The sequence below is a fragment of the Argopecten irradians genome, chromosome 12 (genome assembly GCF_041381155.1).
Source record: "Argopecten irradians isolate NY chromosome 12, Ai_NY, whole genome shotgun sequence".
Lineage (NCBI taxonomy): Eukaryota > Metazoa > Mollusca > Bivalvia > Pectinida > Pectinidae > Argopecten > Argopecten irradians.
The window spans coordinates 4,792,869-4,813,389 of record NC_091145.1 but is presented as its reverse complement, the minus strand read 5'-3'; the positions used below and the strand labels follow the sequence as shown (position 1 = coordinate 4,813,389).

The following is a 20,521-nucleotide window of genomic DNA, read 5'->3' as shown; positions in this document are numbered from 1 at the left end:
TCAGACTTTGAGAACATTTACAGTACCTTTTGTGTATTGAGATGATGCAGCCACAGAGATAGTGCTTGGACATATTTTATAATCAAACTTTGAGAACATTTATGTTACCTTTTGTGCATTGGTCTATATAGGAGATGAGGCAGCCACAGAGATAGTGCTTGGACATATTTTGTAATAAAACTTTGAGAACATTTACGGTACCTTTTGTGTATTGGATGAGACAGAGAATGCGTTTGGCCATGATGCACAGGTGGTATTTTATAATCAAACTTTGAGAACATTTACGTTACCTTTTGTGCATTGGTCTATATAGGAGATGGGGCAGCCACAGAGATAGTGCTTGGACATATTTTGTAATAAAACTTTGAGAACATTTACGTTACCTTTTGTGCATTGGTCTATATAGGAGATGAGGCAGCCACAGAGATAGTGCTTGGACATATTTTGTAATCAAACTTTGAGAACATTTACGGTACCTTTTGTGCATTGGTCTATATAGTAGATGGAGCAGCCACAGAGATAGTGCTTGGACATATTTTGTAATCAAACTTTGAGAACATTTACGGTACCTTTTGTGTATTGTCTATATAGTAAATGGGGCAGCCACAAAGATAGTGCTTGGACATATATAATCAAACTTTGAGAATATTTACTGTACCTTTTGTGTATTGGTGAGGCAGAGAAAGTGTTTGGATCCAGTGTACAGGTGATATTTTATCATCAAATTTTAAGAACATTTACGTTACCTTTTGTGCATTGGTCTATATAAAAGATGAGGCAGCCACAAAGATAGTGCTTAGACATATTTTTGTAATCAAACTTTGAGAACATTTACAGTACCTTTTGTGTATTGTCTATAGAGTAGATGGGGCAGCCACAGAGATAGTGCTTGGACATATTATATAATCAAACTTTGAGAATATTTACTGTATCTTTTGTGTATTGGATGAGACAGAGAAAGTGTTTTTCCATGATGTACAGGTGATATTTTATAACCAAACTTTGAGAACATTTACGGTACCTTTTGTGTATTGCATGAGACAGAGAAAGTGTTTGGACCTGATGTACAGGTGACATGTTACAGTGACATGTTACACCTGACACCAATCCTGTTGGTTAGGGATCAGTTTACAGCCCCTATAAGCCACACAGGATGACAAAGATGCACCATCCCTCTCGACTCATTCATAATTCAAAAACTATTTTGTGATGTAATAACATGCCATACCTTCAGTTTGAAATATACTCATGTTCTTGGTGACCTTATGGCATTAACTCATTCACCCGATATTTCATAGCCTTATTTGGGTTAGAAAATCTCAAATGAGTTTTCAGGGATGCATGAGTCAAGATATCATATATAAGTTTGAGGTTTTGAAGTAAAATTCCTTTGGTAAGTGTTACAAAACTTTACCATTGGGCTAATTTGATGAAATGGAGTACACCCTATATTTTGTCACCAGAGTAGAATTCAAGATTCAAAATTTTGCAAACTAGAGCCAATGGTTAGAGGGTCAGTGATAGAATAACAGAATATATCAACCATTTTAATTGCCACATGATGTCCCATCGTAACAGGGCTCTGGGGATTGAAGAATGTCACACACTTCAACCACATGGACAGTACAACCAGAAGTGAAATTAAATAAATAGTGGTAGAATGTCAGACATTATGTAAATTATATAACATTCGATAACATCATTTTATTCTTGAAATAAGATTTGAAAAAGTCTTTTTTATGTTTAATTCATGCAGTAATGAATTCCTGCACAATTCACACATAGGCAGCCATATTTCTGAACCTTCAAGCACCCCACCCTATCATGATCACTTTGCATTAACGGTATGACCTTGACCTCACACACAACCACCTGCCTTTGATATAAGCATAATACACCATAAACATTTCTAAACATCTGATTACAAAGCAAACAATTAATTTGCAGGTAAAAAATAATCTGCACTGAGTCAACTTCTCACATGTCGTTAACAACTAAGTAATGACACACATTTGACGAGACCGATCAAATTTAATGAAAAAGCCTTTGTTTACCAGCTTTTAATGATCTTTTATAAAATATGGCTTTAATCACGCTCTTGTTAAATTAACTGCAGACATCTTTAGACAGATGGATCAGATAAGTTGTCCTTTAAACGTACATTGTTTGGGCTTTACCTGTTGAAGTGTTTACCTGTGCGTACCTGAGATTTAATCAATTACGACCTTACACGGTTTACCTGTCTAATAATTGTGGATTAAAATGAAGCCTGCTGTGGTCGGATAAACATTTAATATAGTGTTGACTTTTCCTACACATAAATTCGGGTCCTGAGGGGCTTCAAATCAAACATTCTTTAATATACTTGGAAGGACAGATAATTTCTACAGTGATATACTGCTGGAGTCGCAGGTGAAAATCATCGATATATACATGTATTACTGGAAGTGATTAAAGAGATGAAAAAAATTGTCCACTGTAAAAACAAATCTATGTGTAATAGAGCGGAACAATGAGTAGAAAATGAAGAGCCCCGAGACCTGAGGGTTCAAACAACGACGCCACCAATGTAGACCCTAGATATTAATTAATTGGTCACCAATGGTCAACTTTGTCCAGTTCCACTTGTAGTAGAACTGGATTAAGCTGATTAACAGTGACCAGTAGCTCAATCAGTAGAGCAATCGGCTAGTGTTCGGAGGGCCCATGTTCGAACCCCGGTCTGGATACTATATTTTCAGCTCTCCCGTTAAAGAATTGGTGAGCTTACCATTATTCCTATTTCAAGCACTGGGAGTACAATCAGTACAGGACATGCATGAGTTTTAATGTCTTCAGGGACAAAGACATGGAGAAAGGAGCGAGGAATGTAGTAGAATTGGACTGATCATCGGTGACTAAGCAGCTGAATTGATAGAGCATCCGGCTAGTGTTTGGTGGTCCTGGGTTCAAACCCCAGCTGCGTTTTCTCCTCTCCTGTTACACATACACATCAGAATAAAAAGAATACGGAGACTGGGGAGAGAGGTTTAATCTCAGCTGAACCATTTACATGCTGGCTAGCGAACTGTGTAATTATAATTAATACATTCGTGAGATTCATCATCATATAGTCTTTAGATAATACTTCTTTAAGTCAAGATATACACTTTTTAATTTTGAACTTTCTTCCATATATAAAATTCACAGTCCAGCTCCACAAGTAATACATCTTACTCCCTCACTCAACATTTTCCTTTCACTTAAATTAAATCATGCTCCTTACGAGAACTTTGAAGTTTTTAAGGCCTTGGTTTTAATCTAACCAGGTATATGCTTACGGACATTTCAGATTTACGGATTCATAAATGTCACTTTGTTTCTCCCCATTTTAATTCTCCTAGCAATCTGAAATGTCGTTTAGAAAGAGCTACTTAGTTTTGTTGCTTTCTGACCATATACTATGATGTAAAATTAACTTGAATGAAAGTGTATACTGGTAGAAAATTTATAATATATGAACATATACTTTCCATTTGACGAGTGTGTTGTTGAGTGAGGAAAACAAGCAATATACCTGGGCTATCATTTCAATGCTATAATTCTGTCAAGTGACAGAAAAAACCTGAAAGAAAATCGTTAACCATCACTCACCTTTAGTATATACTTGTTATTACTACGGATCCGTTTGTATTGCGACAGTATCAGCACGGATATTAAAACACTATAAAACTCATATCCAGAACATCCCATTCAGCTGTCAAACTTCGCTGTAAATGTGACGGTTTTGTGTCAACTACACAAATATTTCCCAAGTGGATGTATTACGTCCTTCATGCAGAATCCTTAACATTTTTCGTAGTTGGTCTCGTTATTACAATCCTGTGTGTCAATGCTTACTCAATCTCTACTGAATATCATATACACACGCGAGTTGTAAAGTGTATCACGGTCAGCCCATGCGGTTTTGCCACCTGAGTAAGCCAAACGTTTAAACGTACTAATTTAATTCCTTCTCTCCTTACCTGACCCTTCCCCCGAACATTATTACCAGACATAGTCGGCCTAACACCTGTAATCTCTAACTTCCAGGTATATTCCTCGGCTACCTGGACATGCAACGAGGTTAGACACCTGTTACCTGAACATACCTGGACATGCAACAAGGTTACCTGAACATAATTAAAGTATTTGTCAAAAATGTCACTTCAATCCTCACTTCCTAAACTTAAAGGTAACTCCACAAACTGTCAAGGTAAAGAGATTTGGGATCAGATGTTTTAAAAGATTATAAGTTTAACTGAAATCCTATTTATTGATCATTTCAAATCCCTTTGGATGTAAAACAGAGAAAAGACAAAATCTGAAGGATTAAAATACTTGAAAAATTTTAAGAGATTTGGATTCTGGTTCTAAAAGTATTGTTAGCCTACCCAAAAAAATATTATAGGGGTCCTCTAGTTTACAAGATTGATTTTTGCATCATACTCCACGGCAGGGATGTGCTGGGGTATAATATCTTGACATAGGTTTTCATATCACTATTTCCATTAGCATTCCAACGATAACTTTGATTACATTGTAAGAAACAGAAATGATACGGTCTAAATCCCATGATAACATTTGAAAAACAAATATTTATGTTAGATAGACCGACATTTAAATTAGAATGGAGATTGATGACAATTTACATACAGAAAATTTAGGTTCTAAAGAAAATGACTTGTAGCTTTAGATGGGAAGAGCAATTTTAACAATGATGAAAATTTACAAACGAAAAATTTAATTCAAACTTGTAGCTTGTAGATTTTGATGGGAAGAGAAATTTAAGCTTTCATTGTAATAGTGTATTATCCTCACGCAAGTAAAATGTTCATGCATCTAGAATTTAAGAAATGTTTCATAAACATTTTTTTATAGATAAGCCTGTTTTGGATTTCTTTGATAACATATTTTCTTTTCAATCATTCCTTCTTTATCTTCCTGATCTAATTGACTTGGTAAAATACACCCCCAATGTTCACACATGACAACACATCACCTTTCCAGAGTTCACGAAATCCATTTTTCACACCAATAAATTCTGTTTAATATGAGGTTATCTCAAGATTCACGACCATTTTACTGTTAAACCATTAAGTCATTTAAACTCTATATGAGATATAGGTATCAAACTCAAACATATTAGTCAGGATTTATTTTACAAATCTTACAAAAATCAAATATCTTAGCTTTTGAAATGTCCAGGAATCAGAAATTATGGGGCGTCGTTAAAAATAAGGGGGTCATAACAGGTTTACTTTGTGAGACACCTCGTTTTCATTTCTAGTATAACACAACTTCATTCTTTATTCAGCGTGTCAGATTCATCACCCGATTTATAAAAATTCTTGATTATTTACCAGTCATTCATCCATGAAAATTAATGTACCATGAAAATTGAAAATTGAAGCGAATTACTTATAACTATGACGAGTCAGTTGTTCGTTTTGCCAAAATAATAACTTCATTATTTATAAAACCATGGCAACGAAAGTGATGAAAAAAAAAAAAATTATGGAAAGGAAAGTAAAATTTGTCTCAAATGTGTTTCCATGATACCTGCTCTCATAACGAAAGAGATTTATAATTTATAATCATTATAACAAACTGTTTTAAAAATTCTAGATTGTTTTGAAAAAAAAATTTGTAAAAGAATTCACATTAGTTATGTAAATCTTACCTTAACTGTACCAGAACAACAACTGAACCCACAAAATGGGGAAAGATTGTAACAAAAAACAACTTTTATAAAAAAAAAACACATGAATTGTTTTGGAAAACACATGAATTGTTTTGGTTTTTTTTTGTTTTTTTTTCTTTATTCTCTATATGACATTTTATAACTTTATCACTTTGTGGTTTTCTTGTTGATCCTCATATCAGCAGAGCAATTGACTCACAGGTTTTATAATTTTATATTTTTAGTATAGGGGAGAGAATGTAGGGAATATTGTATTAAAAAAATCGGAAGCATTTCCTTCCTTTTTCTGTATATGACGTAAAAATGCAATTAACTTTGTTTTCCTGTTCCTCATATCAGCTAAAGCACTTGTATAATTTCATATTTCTAGTATGTGGGAGAAATGTACAGTATAGTGTATAAAGAAGTTCAAGTATAACTCCTCTATCTCGAACACATTTTCCTCAAATACCCCTCATTAGTTGAACGAATATATGACAGGGTTCCAACCGTTCAACTGAATAAATGACGTAACAATACCCCAGATAGCTCCATCCTCTCTTCATCGAACAGAAATATATCACATTTTCTTAAAACATATGAACAGGTGGAAATAATAGTTCTTTAGATTATTTTCTCAACAGTAGTTCCAATATGCTTTTTTTATCCATATGTATCCATTATACCGTATTCGACCCAATAAGTGCCCACGGTGAATCAAATAACTGAAGCAAATAATTAATATCAAGGGACACTTAACAGACACAAACTTGGACTAGTCTTTCATAGAACCATTCTACACAATAAGCCATAAATTAATTTGCAAAAATTGCAAAATTAGTCAGGAAACCAACACAGCTTTCAAATTTTCAGTCTGTATTTATTTTGAATTAATTGAAACTGATGCCTAAAGAGAGAAGTACTTAAAAGAGATGGGGAGCTAATTGGGTCGAATACGACATGTACATAGTCATATATAGTTATGATTATGAAGCCTTTATTGAATACATCCTTTTGTTTCTGGATGCAAATTTAGTCTTTATTTATTTCCAGAAATTTATTTATTTCTACAGGAATTTTAAACTTTTATTTTATAAAAGATTAGACATGTACACTTTATTGTTAAGGGGAGACAACCTTACAGTAGACAAACTATCTGGATGACACCAGAAATACCTATAGGCCTATGCAAATGAAGAGTTCAACATGTTTTTTCTTGTCCAGCCGAAAAATATTTTGATCATATAAGGCATTAAAAATTCTGTCTATTTTTCATCTAGAGGCTTAAATGAATTAACTCAGACAGGCCCTCCCTGTCTCCCGCCTCGTCGACCATCTCTTTAAAATTAGATTGACTTAAATTATATGTGATTCTATATTCTGGATATTACTATGCAGGATAGCCCGTCCTTTAACAATAGCGATGTTTAATGTATATACAAGCCTTTGTGTGTTTCTGTTTAAAGTTGTAAAAAATCAAACATAAACCTGTCACCAACATCTACAACTTTCCTGCACCGTGTACTGGTGTTTTAAACTATTTTAGGCTTCCGTGTCCTTATCGTCGACCTTGGATAAGTAAATATTTATTCTGCACACATTACTTTTATCAAGGTAGAACTAACTCTTTCTCTCAAATAGGTAATAGTAAAATGTTGCCTGTGTAAGAGGAATGTAAGAATGCACAACCAGACCAGGGTTCGAAGACAAGACCCTCCAAACACTAATCAGATATCGATGCTCCACCAGTTTATCTGTGGGGATTGGCGGTGACAGGCACGACCCTGAATCAGACTCAATCAACACACATATGGTATATACCCTAGCTAAGTGTATTTCCAAGTCTTGAAATAAGGTTTGGTCACAGACACCAAAATATAAATGGATTGAGGCAATACATGACCAGATCGGGGTTTGAACCCAGACCCCCTCTGAAAACTTATAAGCCACCATAGATTTGATCAAATACTAAGAACTGTTATACATGTATCTTCAAACGCTTGATAACAATTCTAAATTAATCAAGGCAGTCTAAATACAAAACAGAATCGAAAGTTAAAATCAAACAGCATTTATATGAAAAAGAATGTCAGATTCCAAAAAAATGAAAAAAAATTCTCTGCAATGACAAATTGAATATACCACTTTGATTAGTTCTGATTACTTTTTCTTGCAATACAGTTAATCATGTATAAAACAAACTCAAGGTTATGACAAAGTGATTTCATCCATTCTCCGTCAAGGTTCCAATAATATGTTTGTAATATGTGTATAATAGATTATGCTTATAACAAAGTAATTTTGTTGGTCTCAGCAGGTTCGTTTTAAACGTACGTACTGTACTGTTTATATATATTTACCTTAGATTCAGTCCAAGAAGCATCATATGATTGAATTCAGGAATAGAATCATTCTTCACCCACTGACCAGCTCTTTTCAGCTGGACCTGTATCAATCATAGGATTAAAATCCCAAACTTACTCGAGATGTTGGTCAAGAGCTGTCAGCCTGGAAATTATGGACCTCTTCAAACTTCGATGGAGGACACTCCCCATCAATTGACCACAAACACCGCTAAGTAGTCCTCACATCTGTCTGAATATCTAACAAATCATTTCCTTTATAGTCAAACAAAATCGTACACCATCAATCCTCATCTAGTGTCACAATCAACATCCATTATCAGTGGTCACCATTGTAACGGAAACGGCCCCTAGCACCAAAACAAACATGGCCTGCTGGGACCATTGAAAACCGTCTCACAGCCAATTCATTTACTTCTAGTTCCTTTATATTGTGTCATTGGGCTATGAACTAACCTTAATGTGGTCAACAAAATGTTCTACTTTAATTCACAGGTAAATTTGAATTCAGTTGTATTTTAGGAAAACCCTGAAGGACGTCAAGCATTTTTTATACTCAATGGCGTAAATTAAATCTACACAGCTGTAACCAAATTAAATCAAAATTCGGGACAAAATTTAAATTTTAAAGGTAATGGAAAACCGAACTGTGTATTTACTAGATATATCACTATAGTGTTTTTGCATTATCCAAATAAACATGTGACACTCAAGAAGTTAACAGAGCATTTAAAACTGCACATATTTCTGATCTACACACATATTGTTGAAATCGGCTGTCTTCGGGTTAAGGTGTCCCAACATATTACCACAAGCCCTCCACCTCTGGGTCACAAATTGGTACTGATTGCTGGTCGGTGGTTTTTTCTTTAGGTACTCAGATTTTCTATCAAATGTGGCACATCCTTACATGACCCAGGTTGTTAACAGGACGTACAACTTAACAAACAAAACTACAGAACCAAAATGACAAAGACTTTCACATGCACACATGTATCAAGGTATTTTTTTAATGCATTTATTTAAGTTCAAGTTTTTGTTCTTCATAAATTTGCAGTCTTTAATAAAGGTTTTAATGCATTTCAAGCCAGTAATACACTGTGCTAAAATATGATTCACTTGTATTTTCTGTATGCTGTGTATATAGACACCATGGTGATTGCAATTTAATTTCATCATTTTTGCTAATATAGTTGTTCAAAATCGTTTTATGCACTAAAATTTGTCTGTGCCAAAGTGAGTATGTTTACATAAGACAGTTTAGAAATTGGGAAAATCTGGAGATCACAGAAAAAAACCATCAACCTGCAGTCACTAAATAGCTAGTTCTTTATATGTGGGTTTCAAGCATGCAACCCTGAGATCGAGGGCTTATAGTAATGTCAGGATATATTCTTTGACATGGCGGCCATCCTCATACATTATTCATTTTGGGTAATACTGTGGTGAAATATCGGTAACAACCGTCTATAACCATGGTAACATCACTTGCTCATTACCATATATTCATAATTACAAGACTCCCTCGTTACGTTATCTGTCGAGTTTATGACATCACTCGCCACTTCAAGGCTAATCACTTAACCCCAATCCATCAGTTTTATTCATTTCAAAACCAAAATCAATATCCGGGGAACATCTTTTAAATCAAACGTTACACATGTTAATCCAGGAAAACAGTGTGCCGTTTAATAACGACATAAAATCTTTGGCCTTGAAAATTAGGCTTTCTCAAAAGCATCGACTGTGTTGTTGAAGAATTCAGGAATGATGAATGGAATATAAATTTACTGTTCTTTCAACTTTTATCAGCTGCCATTATTGTCAGATTGTGATTATTACCATATGACTTTGGCCACCAAAAGAAGTGGCCATATGGTCCAAGCGTCCTCACACAATCTATATAATTGTCCTCCACCTTTGGGTTTCAAGTTTGAATCCCATATGAGGCAGTTGCCTTTAGTTACTGTCCACTGGTCAATGGTTATTCTCTGCATACTTCAGTTTTCTTCTACCATTAAAACCATGGGGCACATCCTCAAACTAAACCAATAAATGGAACATGAGAAGAAGTTTGAATTACTGGTCTTGTACTGAAAATCTGTGATTACACAATCATTTTACAAAATGGCGGTGGTAGCTGCCTTGGCAACATTTTCACAGATCTGAAAAATATAATACTTTAAGGGCTGCCCTTCCATCACATCCCTGACCATGCACTAGTGGAACTGGAGAAGAAGTTTCAAATTTGTTTTTCAAGATGGTGGCTGTGGTTGCCATTTTGGATTTCAGACCGGCCCGAAAAACAGCATTAAGTATTGTACTTGGTCAGGACCATCTAAAGATCATTCTACACAAATTCCAGCTCAATCCCTCATGGGAAGAATGGCTGAGAGAAAAATTTTACAGGGCGAATAATGACAGATGAAGAACAATAGCTATAGGTTGGTAAGGATGTGATCTTATAACAAGTTTATACAAATTTTTTTTTATACTCGTACAATATAAATCTCACCATACTGAAAACATGCATGAAAGAATCATATGTTGGTCTACACTGGCAAGATCAAACATTCAACACACTTCTTCAATTTTGGCTCATCATTTAATTCCACTAACCTTTTTATATACTCCCTATAACGCCAACTTAAATAAATAAGTCTGGATGCTGGAAGACGTCATAGGAGTCGCGAACAATCTCAGCCATGCCTATATTTAGCTGTATATCTATATATGGCTGTTGCTCATTAATAATCCTTTTTGGTGGATGCTAGGATTTCTAGCATTAAAGACAGAATTCAATGCATATTGATTTCACCCAAAGAGTTTTTTTATCTGCAGTTCAGTGATGAATGTAATTCTCCGAGGGAGCTTTCAGAGTTATAGGTAACGGCTATGTATACTTGAATGTCTATTATCTGATATATATCTTCTTCAATTATTTATCCTTTTTCTCTTTCAAGTATAGAGTAACTTCATGTATTCAATATTTTCTATTGTTGTACAGGACTTGTACGTGAATATCAAACGAATAAAACTCGATAATGAAGCCAATATTTTCTCTTTGAAATCATGCGATCTTACTCGGATGATGCCTGTTCAATATTTCTCAACAGGCCTCAGGGAGACAAAGTCTATCTCGTTCATGTTCTACTGTGATTTATTGAAGGTTTTTTTTATTTTCGTTGTGAGAACATTCTAGGCTACAAGATCATTGATCAAGAGAAACATTGAACATGATCAGATCACAGAAATACAATGACCGTGGAAAATGATCATGATCACAAGAGAAACACTGACTATGATCGCAACTCAGTCCGAACATGAATGCGTGGAAGAGGCGTTTATATAAATTTGAAAACTTGTGCCTATAATCCCCCGTGTGTATTAAATACAATAAATAGTTCTTGTAATTTTCACCATCACAAACTGTCATAAAACATACAAAATGTGAATATGGATGCTTATACAAAATGGTTCAAATCCATAAAAGCACCAATATACTATTGACATAGTGGTAAATGTCGCATGAAATATCAAATGTTTTGAAAGAACCGCCACAGTCGACGCCATGTTTCAAACTTTCAGGTAATATCGAAAATCAAGTTGCATCATGTGACACAATTCCCGTAAAGATCGAACCTCTCGATTCATCTCATGTGGCCAACATCAGCTAAAACCATACAAATCCGAATATATCGGAACAGTTCAGTATTTAATGAAGACTTTTTCTATGCCAATAACACAGCAAGTCACAGACCATACAACTTTAAAAGCGATTGCAATCAAATTAAGTTATGATTGCTACAAGGAGACACTGGTAGTAAAGAGCAAAAGAGAAAACAATGATATCATCATCACAAAAGAGAAAACAATGATATGATCACAAAAGAGAAAACAATCATGATCAAAAGAGAAAACAATGATCATGATCACAAAAGAGAAAACAATGATCATGATCACAAAAGAGAAAACAATGATCATGATCACAAAAGAGAAAACAATGATCATGATCACAAAAGAGAAAACAATGATCATGATCACAAAAGAGAAAACAATGATCATGATCACAAAAGAGAAAACAATGATCATGATCACAAAAGAGAAAACAATGATCATGATCACAAAAGAGAAAACAAAATCATGACACAAAAGAGAAAACAATGTATCATGATCACAAAAAGAGAAAACAAGAATCATGATCACAAAAGAGAAAACAATGATCATGATCACAAAAGAGAAAACAATGATCATGATCACAAAAGAGAAAACAATGATCATGATCACAAAAGAGAAAACAATGATCATGATCACAAAAGAGAAAACAATGAATCATGATCACAAAAGAGAAAAACAATGATCATGATCACAAAAGAGAAAACAAGAATCATGATCACAAAAGAGAAAACAAAGATCATGATCACAAAAGAGAAAACAAGATCATACAAAAAAGATGATCACAAAAGAGAAAACAATGATCATGATCACAAAAGAGAAAACAATGATCATGATCACAAAAGAGAAAACAAGATCATGATCACAAAAGAGAAAACAATGATCATATCACAAAAGAGAAAACAATGATCATGATCACAAAAGAGAAAACAAGATCATGATCACAAAAGAGAAAACAATGATCATGATCACAAAAGAGAAAACAAGATCATGATCACAAAAGAGAAAACAAAATCATGATCACAAAAGAGAAAACAAGATCATGATCACAAAAGAGAAAACAATCATGATCACAAAAGAGAAAACATGATCATGATCACAAAAGAGAAAACAAGAATCATGATCACAAAGAGAAAACAAGAATCATGATCACAAAAGAGAAAACAATGATCATGATCACAAAAGAGAAAACAAGAATCATGATCACAAAAGAGAAAACAATGATCATGATCACAAAAGAGAAAACAAGAATCATGATCACAAAGAGAAAACAAGAATCATGATCACAAAAGAGAAAACAAGAATCATGATCACAAAAGAGAAAACAAGAATCATGATCACAAAAGAGAAAACAATGATCATGATCACAAAAGAGAAAACAAGAATCATGATCACAAAAGAGAAAACAATGATCATGATCACAAAAGAGAAAACAAGAATCATGATCACAAAAGAGAAAACAATGATCATGATCACAAAAGAGAAAAAAAAGAATCATGATCACAAAAGAGAAAACAAGAATCATGATCACAAAAGAGAAAACAAGAATCATGATCACAAAAGAGAAAACAAGAATCATGATCACAAAAGAGAAAACAATGATCATGATCACAAAAGAGAAAACAAGAATCATGATCACAAAAGAGAAAACAAGAATAATGATCACAAAAGAGAAAACAATGATCATGATCACAAAAGAGAAAACAAGAATCATGATCACAAAAGAGAAAACAAGAATCATGATCACAAAAGAGAAAACAATGATCATGATCACAAAAGAGAAAACAAGAATCATGATCACAAAAGAAGAAAACAAAAAAAAAAAAATGATCATGATCACAAAAGAGAAAACACAAAGAGAAAACAAGAATCATGATCACAAAAGAGAAAACAAGAATCATGATCACAAAAGAGAAAACAAGAATCATGATCACAAAAGAGAAAACAATGATCATGATCACAAAAGAGAAAACAATGATCATGATCACAAAAGAGAAAACAATGATCATGATCACAAAAGAGAAAACAAGAATCATGATCACAAAAGAGAAAACAAGAATCATGATCACAAAAGAGAAAACAATGATCATGATCACAAAAGAGAAAACAATGATCATGATCACAAAAGAGAAAACAATGATCATGATCACAAAAGAGAAAACAATGATCATGATCACAAAAGAGAAAACAAGAAATCATGATCACAAAAGAGAAAACAATGATCATGATCACAAAAGAGAAAACAATGATCATGATCACAAAAGAGAAAACAATGATCATGATAACAAAAGAGAAAACAAGAATCATGATCACAAAAGAGAAAACAATGATCATGATCACAAAGAGAAAACAAGAATCATGATCACAAAAGAGAAAACAAGAATCATGATCACAAAAGAGAAAACAATGAATCATGATCACAAAAGACAACACAGCCACAACCCGCACTTCAACAGAATAATTCTTACAGGAAAGGTTTCCCCTACAGACAAACACTCATTTAGTATCTCACTTCCCTTATCGGAGGTCGCTCTATCTTTATTATTGAAAGGATTTCATTGACAGTGAAATGTTCACACTAGAATGACCACTATCTTTAGATCTCATTGGTGAGGAGGTTGACATTATCCTGGTGTCAAATGCGCATAGGACCATGGGGACACACTGGTTGCCTTGGGTTCCACGGGACACGGGAGGGGTCCTTAGGGTCCTTGAGAGACAGGAGGGTCTCATGGTCCATTGCAGAACAGAGAGGTCACTCTAGGTTCCATGGCCAGACAGTAGGGGTCCTATGGGTCATGCAGACAGAGGGGGTTCCTCAGGGTCCATAGGCAGACCAGAGGGGTACTAATGTCCATGACAGACTGAGGGGTCCTCAGGTCCATGCAGACTGAGGGTGTCCCCAGGTCAATGCAGACAGAGTGGACCTCAGGTCTTATGGCAGACAGGAAAAGGTAATCAGGTTTATGGAGACAGAGAGGTCCTCGGTCTATGGCAGACTGAGGCGGTCTTCATGTCCATTGGAGAAAGAGAAGTCCTAGGTCCATGGCAGACTGAGGGCGAGTCTCCCAGGTCCATGGCCAGACAGAGAGGACCCCTCAGGTCTATGGCTCAGACAGAAATGGTACTCAGGTTTATGGGAGACTGAAGGAAGGTCCTCGGGTATGTATGGGCGTGAGAGCTGAGGGGTCCTCAGAAGGTCCATTGGCAGACAGACGTGAAGTCGCTGCATCGTCATGGGGAGACAGAGAGGAGTGTTTCAGGTTCCATTGGAAGGACAGAGATGGGTCCAGACAGATCGATGGTGGATTAAGCGGAGGGTCCTGTGAAATTCCATGTCCGACAGAGGGGGTCCTCATGTCCAAGTGAGGGACAGGGAGGTCCTGTGGTTCATATTCAGACGAGGTGAGGTCCTCATGTTCCATGTGAAAAAGTGGAGGGTCCTTAGGTTCATGTCAGGAAGGGGACGTCCTGAGGTTTCATGTGAGGACAGAGATGTCCTTCAGATCCCAGGAAGACAGAGAGGGATTATGTCAAATTGAGACAGGGAGGATCTGGAGGTTCATGTCAAACAGAGGGAGTCCTCTGTGGTCAAATGTGAGGACAGGGAAGGTCCTGAGTTCTGGTCGAGACAGAGGATAGGTCCTCAGGTCCATGTGATAATGTGAGGTCCTGAGGTCCATTAGTCAGACTGTGAGGGTCGTCGAGGTCCATAGGAGACTGGAGGGGTCCTAATGGTCAGATGGGGGAACCAGTAAGTTGTCCTCAGGTCCATGGGAGACTGGAGGAGGTTCCTCAGGTCTATGGGGAACTCTGTGTGGTCCTACATGTACTTGGGAGACTGAGGGTGTCCTCCGGTCTTTGAGTGACTCAGAGAGTGTCCTCAGGTCCACGGGAGAGAGACAGGGGGTCCTCATGGTGCCGAGGGAGATAGAGGGGTCCTCTGGGTCCATGTATGACTAGTAGGTCCTGAGAATAATTGTACAGTTTCTTGGGAGACAGAGGGGTCCATATTGAAGACATAGGGGTCCTTGGGTTTCTTGGGTGACAGAGGTTGTTCCCTCAGGTCCATGGGAGACACAGTGGTCTCAGTTCCTTGGGAGACAGAGAGATCCTCGATTCCCATAGCAGGTACAGAGAGGTCCTCTCAGGTCCAGCCTATGGGAGATCACAGGTGTGGTTCCTCTGGTCCGACAGGAAGAGATACAGTGGTCCTCATGTGTCATGGTTGAGGACAGGGAGGCTCCTGAGGTTCTCATGGTCAAGACAAGGGAGGGTCCTGAGGTTCATGTCAGACAGAGGGATCGCTTCATGTCCATGTGAGACAGGCGAGGTCCTCTGAGGGGTCATGATGAGGACAGAGGGTGTCTGCTCGTCATGGTCCAAGTGAGACAGGGACGGTCCTTGAGGTTCATGGTGAGAACAGGGGAAGGTCCTGATGGTTCATGTCAGACAGGGAGGGTCCTGAGGTTCTAAGTGAGACAGGGAGGGTCCTGAGTTTCATGTCAAACAGAGGGGTCCTCATGGTCCATTGTGAGGGACAGGGAGGTCCGGAGGGTCATGTCAGACAGAGGTGGTCCTCATGTCCAAGTGAGACAGGGAGGTCCTGAGGTTCAATGTGAGACAGGGAGGTCCTGAGGTCAAATTGGGAACAAGTGAGACAGGGAGGAGGTGTCCTGAGGTTCATGTGAGACAGGGAGGTCCTGAGGTTCATGTTCAGACAGAGGGATCCTCAGGTCCACATGGCAGACAGAGAAAGTCCTCAGGTCCGTTGGAGACAGAGGGGTCCTCAGGTCCATCAGGAAGAAAGAGGAGGTCCTCAGATCGATGTGAGACAGGGAGGTCCTGAAATTCATGTCCGACAGACAGAGGAGGTCCTCAGGTCCATGTGAGACAGGGAGGTCCTGACAGTTCCATGTTCAGACAGAGAGGTCCTCAGGTCCATGTGAGAGACAGGGAGGTCCTCAGATCCATCGAAGACAGAGAGGTCTCTATGTCAACAGTGAGACGGGAAGATCCTGAGGTTCCATGTCAAACACAGGGGTCCTCATGTCCATGTGAGACAGGGAGGTCCCTGAGGTTCATTCAGACAGAGAGGTCCTCAGGTCCATGTCAGACAGAGAGGTCTTATGTCCAAGTGAGACAGGGAGATCCTGAGGTTTCATGTCAAACCAGAGGGGTCCTCTCATGTCCATGTGAGACAGGTTAGGTCCTGAGGTTTCATATCAGACGAGGGTCCTCATGTCCATGGTCAGAACAGAGAGGTCCTCAGATCCATGGAAGAGAGTCCTGAGGTTCATGTCAGTCAGTGCACAGAGGAAGGTCCTCAGGTCCATGGCAGACAGAGAGGTCCTCAGATCCATGAAGACAGAGGGTCCTCATGTCAATGGGAGACAGAGAGGTCCTGAGGTCCATGGGTCAGACAGAGAGGTCCTCATGTCCAAGTGAGACAGAGAGGTCCTCAGGTCATGGGAGACAGAGAGGTCCTCAGGTCAAAGAGAAACAGAGGTCCAGGTCCAACAGACAGAGAGGTCCTCAGGTCCATGGAGACAGAGGGGTCCTCAGGTCCATTGGAAGACAGGGAGGTCCTCAGGTCCATGGGAGAGACAGAGGGGTCCTCAGGTCATGGGAGACAGAGAGGTCCTCAGGTCCATGATGGGGAGACTGAGTCCATGGAGACAGAGGGTCCTCAGGTCATATGGAAGAGAGAGGTCCTCAGGTCCATGGGAGACAGAGAGAGGTCCTGGGGACAGAGAGGTCCTCAGGTCACATGGCAGACAGAGAGGTCCTCAGGTCCATGGGAGACAGAGGGGACATGAGACAGGGGTCTTGGGTCCTTGGGAGACAGAGAGATCCTCAGATCCATGGGAGACAGAGAGGGTCCTCAGGGGTACCATGGGAGACAGATACTAGTGGGGTCCTCAGGTCCTTGGGGACAGGTCCTCAGGTCCTTTTGGAGAGACATTCACATGCAGAACAGAGTTGTCATCCTCAGGTCCATTGGGTAGACACAGCGGGTTCCTCAGGTCCCATGGGGGACATTATGCACTTGGTCCTCAGGTCAATGGGCAGACTGAGAGAGTCATCACAGGTCCATTGGATTGGACAGAGAGGTCCACTGGGGACCCATGGGGATTCTAGGAGTGGTCCTCAGGTCCATATGGAGATAGAGAGTCCTAAGGGCCATGGGGGACAGAGATGGTTTTCCTCAGGTCCATGGAGACAGGAGAGGTTCAGGTCTATGGGAGAGCAGAAGTTCCCTTCAGGTCCATGGGGACAGAGAGGTCCTCAGGTCCATGGGGACAGAGAGGTCCTCAGGTCCATGGGGACAGAGAGGTCCTCAGGTCTATGGGAGACAGATGGGTCCTCATGTCTATGGGAGACAGAGAGGTCCTCAGGTCAATGGCAGACAGAGGGGTCCTCAGGTCCATGGCAAGACAGAGAAGGTCTTAATGTCCATGGGGACAGACTGACAGAGGAGGTCCTCAGGTCAATGGCAGACAGAGAGGTCCGTTGGTTGACTTGGGGGACAGAGAGGAGTCTTCAGGTCCATGGCAGACAGAAGGGTCACTCAGGTTTATGGAGACAGAGAGGTCCTCAGTTCAAAGGAAAATAGAGGGGTCCTCATGTCCTATGGCAGGGACGGAAAGGAGGTCCCTCAGGTGCATGGCAGACAGAGGGGTCCTCAGTGTCCATGAGTGAGGACAGAGAGGTCCTCAGGTTGATGTGACAGGAGACTGAGGGTCCTCATGTCCATGTGGCAGACAGAGAGGACCTAGGTCTATATGGAGACAGTGAGGGTTACTCAGGTTTATGTCAGAGACAGAGAGGTCCTGAGGTTCATGTGCCAGACAGAGGGGTCCTTCATGTCCATGGCAGACAGAGAGGTCCTCAGGTCCATGTGAGACATGAGGGGTCCCGGACCAGGGTCATGGCAGACACAGAGGGACCTCAGGTCTATGGCCAGACAGAATGGTCCTCAGGTTCATGGGAGGACAGAGAGGTCCCTGAGTTCATATGGGAGACTGGGAGGTCCTCAAGTCCATGGCATACAGGGAAGTCCTGATGTTCATTGGGAGACAGAGGAGTTCCTAGGTCCATGGCAAGACAGAGAGGTCCACAAGATCCGATGTGAGACAGAGGAGGTCCTGAAATTCATGTTCAAGACAGAGAGGTCCTCCTCAGGTCCTGAAAGTGAGACACGGGAGGTTACCTGAGGGTTCATATCAGACGAGGGGTCCTCATGTCCAAAGTGAGACAGGGAGGTCCTGAGGTTCATGTGAGACAGAGAGGTCCTCAGGTCCATGTCAGACAGGGAGGTCCTGAGGTTCCATGTCAGACAGGGAGGTCTATGAGGTTTAATGTGAGACAGAGAGGTCCCTCAGATCCATGGAAGACAGAGAGGTCTTATGTCAAAGTGAGACAGGGAGATCCTGAGGTTCATGTCAAAGACAGAGGGGTCTCATGTCCAAGTGAGACAGGGAGGTCCTGAGGTTCATGTCAGACAGAGGGGTCCTCAGGTCCATGTGATAAAGTGAGGGAGGTCCTGAGGTTCATCATTACAGACAGAGGGGTCCTCAGGTCCATGGGAGACTGAGAGGTTCTCTGGTCCAATGGGGACAGAGAGGTCCTCAGGTCCATGTCAGAGACTGAGGGGTCCTTCAGGTCTATGGGGAACAGAGTGGTCCTCATGTCCATGGGAGACTTGAGGCCGTCCTAGGTCTATGAGAGACAGTGAGGTCCTCAGGTCCACGAGGAGATCAGATGGGGGGTCCTTAGGTCCGAGGGAGATAGAGGGGTCCTTCAGGTCCCATGTCAGACAGGTAGGGTCCACTGAGATTCTTGACAGTTTCTGTGAGACAGAGGGGTCCATTTGAAGACATAGGGGGTCCTTGGGTTTCTTGGGAGGGACAGGGGTGTCCAGGTACCATGGGAGACACAGTGGTCCTCAGGTCCTTGGATCGACAGAGTGTTCCTCAGATTCATAGCATGACAGGAGGTCCTCAGGTCCATGGAGACACGTGGTCCTCAGGGGTCCATGGGAGATACAGTGGTCCTCATGTCCATGTGAGTACTCTGGCATGGTTGCAAGTAGGTCATGTCAGAATAGCATGTGAAAAAAATATGCACTTGGCTCCACAGGAGACAGAGGGGTTTTTTATCAGGGACAACTGTAAAAATGGGCATAAATGATTGTGAAAAAATTGTTGTATTGGAAAATATTGGGGACCAGATTCTTACTAGAATGTTGTTGATATACTCATGTATGCTACTTTATATATATACACTTCACATCATCATGCAAAAATAAAGGATTTTATGTATAACAAAACTGTAATTTGATATATGGATATTAATTATAAGTAAAAAATATGTTTTTAGCAAGTAAAAAATTAGGGCACTTGCTATTTTAAGCAAGTGACAAAAATGTAAAATTCGACCCCCTGCAGTGGTCCCTCAGGTCTATGGGAGACAGAGATGGTCCTCAGGTCAATAGCAGACAAGAGAGGTCCTTGGTTACTTGGAGGATACAGGGGTCCTTTAGGTCCTTGAGAGACAGGTAGGTCCTCAGGTCTCATGGGAAACAGAGGTGTCCTCAGGTCCATGGGAGACACAGCCGGTCCTCACCATGGGGACAGAGAGGTCCTCAGGTCAACATGGAGACTGAGGAGTCCTCAGGTCCATGGGGACAGAGAGGTCCTCAGGTCTATGGGAGACTGAGGAGTCCTCAGGTCCATGGGGACAGAGAGGTCCTCAGGTCCATGGGACAGAGAGTTCCTCA

General features: G+C 39.7%; 1 protein-coding gene across 4 annotated transcripts in view; it reads right to left on the bottom strand.

Moving 5' to 3' along the window:
* Window positions 1–20,521, bottom strand: part of LOC138336277 (neuroglian-like) — a 127,281-nt gene that overhangs the window by 95,728 nt on the left and 11,032 nt on the right. Inside the window, exon 1 of one of the 4 annotated variants that reach the window (XM_069285695.1) lies at window positions 8,183–8,514. The exons of 1 other annotated variant lie outside the window; for it this stretch is intronic. The gene's annotated coding sequence lies outside the window, so the exon portion shown is untranslated. Of the gene's footprint in view, window positions 1–3,633; window positions 4,046–8,061; window positions 8,515–20,521 lie in introns of those variants that run through there. 2 more of the 4 variants (XM_069285694.1, XM_069285693.1) reach the window with 2 other exon arrangements.